This window comes from Rhamphochromis sp. 'chilingali', assembly GCF_963969265.1.
Source record: "Rhamphochromis sp. 'chilingali' genome assembly, chromosome: 9".
Lineage (NCBI taxonomy): Eukaryota > Metazoa > Chordata > Actinopteri > Cichliformes > Cichlidae > Rhamphochromis > Rhamphochromis sp. 'chilingali'.
In genome coordinates this window covers 27,972,415-27,980,260 of record NC_137936.1, presented here as the reverse complement: position 1 = coordinate 27,980,260, position 7,846 = coordinate 27,972,415, and positions in this window count along the sequence as shown.

Here is a 7,846-nt window from a genome sequence, read left to right as displayed (position 1 = left end):
GTGTAAGTGATGTTTTGAGAATTGTTTGCCTTTTGATTACACTTTTAACGTCTTAAATGCTGCTCTCAGTCAATAACCTGGAACTGCTCAGCTGAAGAGCTTTCTGTCAAGAGGGGGTGGGCTGCTGATTGCATTTTAATGTTGGACAAAAATATAGTGATGGAGGCATTATGTGTCAGTCTTATCTATATGGTAACGAGCAGTGTTGAAAAAACATTGATATTCTGAACACAGCTCACTTTGTAACCTCTGATTATATGGCTCAGTCTGTTAAGGAGGCCTTTCCAGTTGTTTTTCCATCTGACTGCAATCAACCAACACTCAGACAAGTTTGCACCCACACAAATTCACATATACACACACACACAGATCCAGGTTTTAACTGAAACAACAAATATAACAAGATACAAAACTTGATGCACGTACACTAGCCTGTGCCTGCATGCACTGGAAAGGTAAATTGCAAATACACAAACATGTATAGTTAGGTCCATACGTTTTTGGACCCAAAAGATCTTTCTTTTTGCAACACAGCATCATTATATAATCAATTTCTTGAAAAAGTACAAGCAAGCAGAACACTTTATGCAACCCACATTTTTATTATTCTGAAGTTGTTTTTTTAATGGTTTACTGGAGTCTGAAAAGCTGCCAAAACAAAAATATTATTAAAAATGCAGGATGTGTACCTATTTGTTCCGAGTTTGTTTTTACAGAACTAGACTTTTTACACAGTTCATCCGATGTCTATATGGACATCTTAATATTTTAACTTAAGAATGCAGTGTTTGCTCTATGTAACTGACTTATAGTGATATAAATTGCATGGACAAAATATCTATTTATAAAGTAACGCTCTGTGTTACTTTACAAAACACAAACTGTGATATTTTAAAGTAAGGTATAAATATCCACCCATAAACATCTTTTGCACATACTGATGCACTGGCAAGAACTTGTAGCTCAATGAACTGACTCAGTGGTAGCAAAATACAACCTAATTTTCTCAGGAACTTGTTTAATTTCAGCTGTTGTTATCTAAATTAATGTAAAAATTATTATATTTTCAGTTTTTAACAACAGCCCCCCCCCCCCCAAAAGCATAATTTTGGAAATACAGTTATATAAACTAATAAACATCGATTTGTTTTAGCTTCCTAGAATATATTTTTTTAACTTCAGAATGACTGAAACAGCAGTTATCCTAATAGATAAATTCCCATTCAACAGTTTTCCAAACAATAACACTTTTTTTTGGTATAAGTTCCAGAAGATTGTGCGCAATGCAAACTTAGCATATTTATATGTGTTGGGGATTACTGACTCCATATTTACTGTGACCATGACTAAAAATGCTGCCACCTTACCAGCACTAATGGATTATCTGATTGCCTATATTTTTGACGGTGTGACTACTATGAAAATGACCAAGCAATTTGGTGAATCTAGCTGTTAAAACCAGATGAAAGTCTAAATACTTACTGACATAGTGAAGGACACTAGACGTGAGGTTATTCTTCACCCAGGGATATCTGTCTTTTCCATTAAAAAGGAAATTTAAAAATATGTTATTATAACCAAGATTATTACACACTTCTTTTTATCCTTTTGTTGGATGACGTCTTGAGCTGTATTGTAGGAGTTGTCAGTATCTTGCTCACAAAAACTAAGCAAAAGTAACAAATAAGATAACAATGTAAGTTTTCTGGAAAAATATGTGATCTGCAAGAGAGCATTACAAGGAGAACATACTGAGGTCTCTCAGATACAGAGAGACCTCACCAAAAACACCCTATTATGTAGAATACTTCCACAGGCAACAGTCTCTGCTAACTTTGATTATCATGCTCTTTTTATTTATGTACTATTTATTTACTGGTCATATGTCGTTCTGCATATATAGCAATAATATTAAATAATATTAATCAACCTACAGTCAGTGCCCATATTGATCCTAGGACAGGATGTTGCAGGTGGATTGAAAACAGGCTGAAAGGGAAGAACAACAAGTGTCATAACTAATAGTACAGGCCAGACTCAAATGTAGGACCAAATTCTGTGAGTTTATTCACAGTGCAAGTAAGACAAGGAGCTATTTACAAAATCTTGAGGCTGGGAAATGTCATTAGTGAATCCAAGAGACCCCAGCTCCAATCACTCAAGGGTCCAAAACAGAATCTTTCACACCAGAAAAAAATCAGACTTTTGCACAGAGGAAAGAACAGGTAAGGAGATGGCAAGGAAAACTGAGGCAAACTTGCAAAATGAGACTGGTTTCACTAATGCAGTTTGTTCAGTGCTCAGGTCGACTGAAGGATCTCTCTCAGCATAAGTAGTGGTGGGTTGATCAGCAGATGACAAACAGATGAGCCTGATAACTTCAGGTGTACAGAAATGGAGGGCGGGAAACCCTGAGGGAGTATCCTGTGGATGCCTATGGATTCAGGGGCAAGAGTTAGCAATACACACACACACGTCCGCGATTGTAATGCATTTGATGATGAGGGTCAGTGGCCTTTCAGATCTTCACTGAGGCAAAAGGGAAATGAATACAGCAAGAGGGGGGAATGTGAAAAAAGAAATAAAATGAATTCTAGAGTAAAAACAAAAGTTTAAGAAGGTAAAAGATAGATTGCCTCTCCCTCTATTATATATGTATATATATGTGTGTGTGTGTGTGTGTGTGTGTGTGTGTGTGTGTGTGTGTGTGTGTGTGTGTGTGTAATAATCTGTCATTGGTTGCATCACTTCAGTGACAGACCGGTGACCTGCCCAGGGTGTACTCCAGCTCTTGCCCTATGGTGCTCAAACCGCCGAAGAAGTTGATATTGGTTTTGATAGAAAGGTGTCAGTATACACATTGCATCAGTTTGTTGCATATAGGGATGCATAGCTGTACCAGTCAGACTGCCAATGCTGACCCGTGTCGATAAATGAAAGCACCAACATACGCAGGTGAGACTATGGTCCATGGAGCAATGGACGGAGGTACCGTGGCCTGATGAGTCACATTTTATGTTACACTACATGGATGACTGGGGACATGGGTGTCGGTTATCTGGGGAACATCAGACTTCAGTATGCACTATGGGAAGAAGCCACACCAATATAGGCAGTGTAATGATTTGGGCAATGTTCTGCTGGGAAACCTTGGGTCCTGCCAAAGTAACATGTAACATCTCATTAGCATTGTGGCAGACTATGTACACAATTTCATGGAAACTGTATTTTGATGCCTGTGGCCTCTTTCTTCAGGATAATGTGTCCTGCCACAAAGCAAAACTAATTCAGGAATGGTTTAAAGAGGACAACAATGAATTTGAGGTGTTAACTTGGCCTTCAAACTTCCCAGATCTCAATCCAATCTAGCATTTGTGGAATGTGTTGGAGAAAAATGGAAGCCTCACCTCACAGCTTACAGGACTTAAAAGATCTGTTGGTAACAGCTTGGTGCTCAGCTTGAGGGGTCTATGGGAGTACATGCCTTGATGGGTCATGGCTGTTTTGAAGACATGTAACATAACTGGTTAAAAGACTTTTTCTTTCTTGCACTTTATAATGACATGAAATAACATCACATATTATCCTATCTTCTTCTGTAATGTTTTATTGTAGTTCAGAAATTATTTTAAATACCTTCACGTATATGAAAAACAGCTTGAGGAAGAGCCCATGTGTTGAACCAACTTACAAATCTACCTGTAGGTGAATTCTAAATGTTCATGTTTCTATGACTGTGGTGATTGCTTTGAAATCTCTGGTTTTCATCTTTGCATTTTGCTGTTAGGTTTGTGTCCGTACATAAACACTAAAAGAAAGATTCTATGTCTGTCCTAATCAGGATAACGATTTGTGTTGTGCGTATCTGTACCCTATTAGTCTATATTACCTGGTAATTATGAGACAGTGTGTTTCAGGTAATTTTGCAGAGTTATGAAAAAGTAATGCAACATTTTGCATTACTTTTAAGAAAATTAATGAGTAATGTGTAATACAGTACTTTTCTGTAGTAATGACGCCAACACGGCCTATGCCAAACACCAAGTCACGATGGCTCAAAGCAGTTGGTTTTAGTCTTTGTGGCTGATTGGTCTAGATCTCTGACCCTCTACTGTCTGCAGATGACAGTGTGCAGATCAAACAGATTGTCTTTGTGATGGACCCCTTTGAAAAACTGCAGCTGAAAGAATATTAAAAACCCATGGATGAGATATCAGGCACCAGCCAGATACCTGCCTGTAAGTGTGTATGCATGTGTGTGTGCTGGGATGTGAAGAGCTCCTTTAAAAAATAGATGAAAAGTGCTGACATTGCCAGTCATTCTGGCTTTCTGCACTCTTCTACACATACTTAAATATGCAATGCAGACACACAGTCACATAGACTGCTCTCTCCATCTTCTAGCTGTTGTTGCTTGATGTTCAGTCATATCAGTTCATGACTCTCACTGTGTCCTGTCTAATCCTGTCTATCATTCACATACTTTATAAACTTTTGTTCTCACCCACAAATATTACAAACACTGGTGAAAATGTTGTTAATGCAACACTTTTGCATATTTTCCTCTTTCTCTCTCTCACACACACAAAAATACACATTGATTAGAATCTGATCAGAGCTGTGCTAATCATTTTTCTGGTTTACTGAATATATTCTGAGGAGGTACAGACAGAGAGGAGCTTATCATCTTATACCACCAAAGCTTATTTAGTCACAGTATTCACTACTGGGCATTAGACAAGTGTCAGTTATTTATTTATTTTTAATGTCCTCATTTAAACTTGGAAAAAGGTACTAATGCCACTAATGTTAACTATTATTGAACATTAAATTTCATAATTTCAACACATACACCTGTTTTTGTACACGAAGGGCAAACAAAGGCTGGTAATGAATTAGCCTTACGGATAAAATTGCTGACTTGATAGAATAGATCTGATTCATATGTATCCTGGTGGAATTAGAACATTAGAAAGGAAATAAAAAAGCTCTCACAAAGTGCATTATTTACTATTACACATAATTACCATGTGAACACTGCTAATGGTAACAAAGCACAGGAGCCAATGTCATAACATGTTGCAAACATATCAAAAAATAAGCTCAAAGTTAGCCTAATATTTTAGCATGTTTACAAAGCTTTGTTTGTACTCTTCCAACTAAAAGATAATACTTATAAATTGCATCATTGTTTACAACATGTAAATGTGTAAAATGCAATGAATAGTGTTGGTTACAGTGATTTAAGTGTGGAATTGTTCTATTCTGATTACTTGCAGCTGTCATGGATACAGTTCAATATAGCTTAGCTTTGTTGCACAGCACTTGCTAAGCCATATATTATTCAAAAACAGAGTTACATCACCAATATTGTCTTTTTTTTTTTTTTTTTGCCGCCTGTCCCATTTGGCTCTTTTGCCATCAGAATTGTTGTCTAAAGGCAAAGAAAGATGCCCAACGGATTTACTTTACCAAATTGACCATCCCAGCCTTGCCATAATGGTCCATTTGATTCACCTTTTATTGTTTATTTTATTTTCACTTACTGAACATGGGACAGACTTGACTGGGGGAAAGAAGGGGAGAAAGAAAGAGGGAAAGAGAAACAGCTGAGAAGAGGGACGGGGGAGAAGGGCAAAAACCAAAAACCAACAGAACGGGCAGAAAAAGAAAAAAAAGAAGAAAAAAAGAAAAAAAAATGCATATATCAATCACCTGGGTCACCTGCTGAGAAAGAAAAAAGAAAACAAGCAGAAGAGAACAAGAGTAATAGAATAAACAACATCACAATGATATATGGGAATATGACAGTAAATACTAAATATTAAACATTATTGTGCAGCACATAAGATCAACAGAACACAGTGTGCTTTGAGGTAGGAGCCAAAAAGGGTGTAGTTTGTGGGTGTGATCACCCGTGTGTAGACCTGTGAGCATGGACGCGCTTGTTTTTTTGTTTTTTTTTAAAGGTTCCTTCATGTAATGATCTGCTAGAGGGTGTGGGGGGGCCACAGCCCCGTCCTCCAGGGCATGAAGCAGGTATGGAGGAGATCAAAACTCCAGACATCCAGAGGCCCCCAGAACATAAGAGACCAAGGAAGACCAACAGAGGGGCAGCCGCGCCACTGTCCCAGAAAGAGCTGAGGAGAGTCCCAGATGAGCAGAAGCCAGGGGGAGTTGCAGTGACGCGCCTGTGAGCTCCGCCGGCAGCCAGCCTGAGGGACCGAGCCCCAGGCCGAGAGGCCGGGGGCACCCCACCTCCGAAGTGGCCCGAGCGAGCCCCAGGCTCCAGGCCCCGATAAGCGGCCGCCAAGGAGTGAGCCGGTGTGTACCTGGACGCCCATCCCCGGACACAAAGAACCACCAACGCACCGACGTCTGAGGGAGTCCGCCACTGGCAGGGGAAGTGGTGGTAGGGGGAGATAGGCCTCCATACCTTGGAGGGCCTAAGATGTCCCCAGAGAGGTGGCGCCTGACACCCAACCTGACATATAGACACAGACATACAGGCACACACAGATACAAACATCCATTCCCACCCTCATGCTCTCATATACACTTACTCCACACTCAACCAACGTGGAGACAGACATAAAGAGACGCTGTACACACGATCACACTCCCCAAGCGTACTCTAAGCCCTGGGTCTAGGTACCCTTGCCCCTGGAGGGGGGGGGAACTGCACCCAGACCCAGGTGGTGTTACCCTTTTCCCTGCGGTGGGGGGAGGCAGACCGCCCCGACTCCGCAGCAGCAGGGAGGCCCCACACTCCAGACCGCAGTCGGACGGCCAACTCCTCCTCCTAGCCCCCCCGCTCCAGCAGGTCGCAGAGAATGGGGGTGAGAGAAGACTCCAAACCTCCCTCCACCCGCTCATTGTAGTGTTGATGCATGTGTGTTCTAAGGTGCATTTAAAACCCAGGAGGGCATGGAGCTACCTGCCATCACCAATATTGTCATATCAGCAACTCCAGGCAGTCAGCTCAGACAAGAAATGTAACAACAGCAGCAATTTACAGTTATACAGGCTATACAAGTATGCCTATATTCACCATCTACAGGGATCAGCTGCAGCAGGCTGATCATGTGCACAGACAATAAACAATTAATGCTACGCTTTCATAACTGATAAATTTCTTTCTTTTTTTTTAATGCAGGCACACACACAAAAAGCTTCAGACACAATATTTACTGGGAATAGCAACACATTCACTGTTTGATGTGCATAACACATACCATGCACAAGACAAAGTCTAGACAGTCACTGAGTATGGAATGTGCTGAATAACATAAGATGATAGGTATTTGGATGTGTTATAAGCTTGATAAATTGCTTTTCCAGCAACATTGTCATTACTGTTAGAAAAGAGGACTTTTATTATCTAAAGAGTAACCAGTTAACCCAGCAGATGCAATATATTATTGTTTAACACTTGCTGGAAATTAGTCTCTCAGTCAATGTTTCATCTTAGAAACATTTTTAGGTTAATTTCTTTTTTAAGAAGCAGTTGGTTTTTGATGTGTTGGTGTACACACCAACAACAGTTAAAAGAGTAGCATATGGCAGATGTCACTGTGATGAATGAGTTGTGGACAGACCTTTGGCCAGTGTCATTTCTGGTAGGTAAGGGCTTTTCTTCATCTAATACACTGACTTCTCTTTTTTTAATCCTACCTTCCTTACAGTCACAGCTCTTCTGCACATTACTCCTCATAATCTCATTTTCTAAGTGTATTTTTTCCCTTGATGTCTTTTTTCTGACTTATAGCCCATACTCCAGTGTGATTCTCTCTTATAGTATGTCATCTCTTTTCCTGCTAGAGCTGGGATTTTCTTTTCCGCTGCT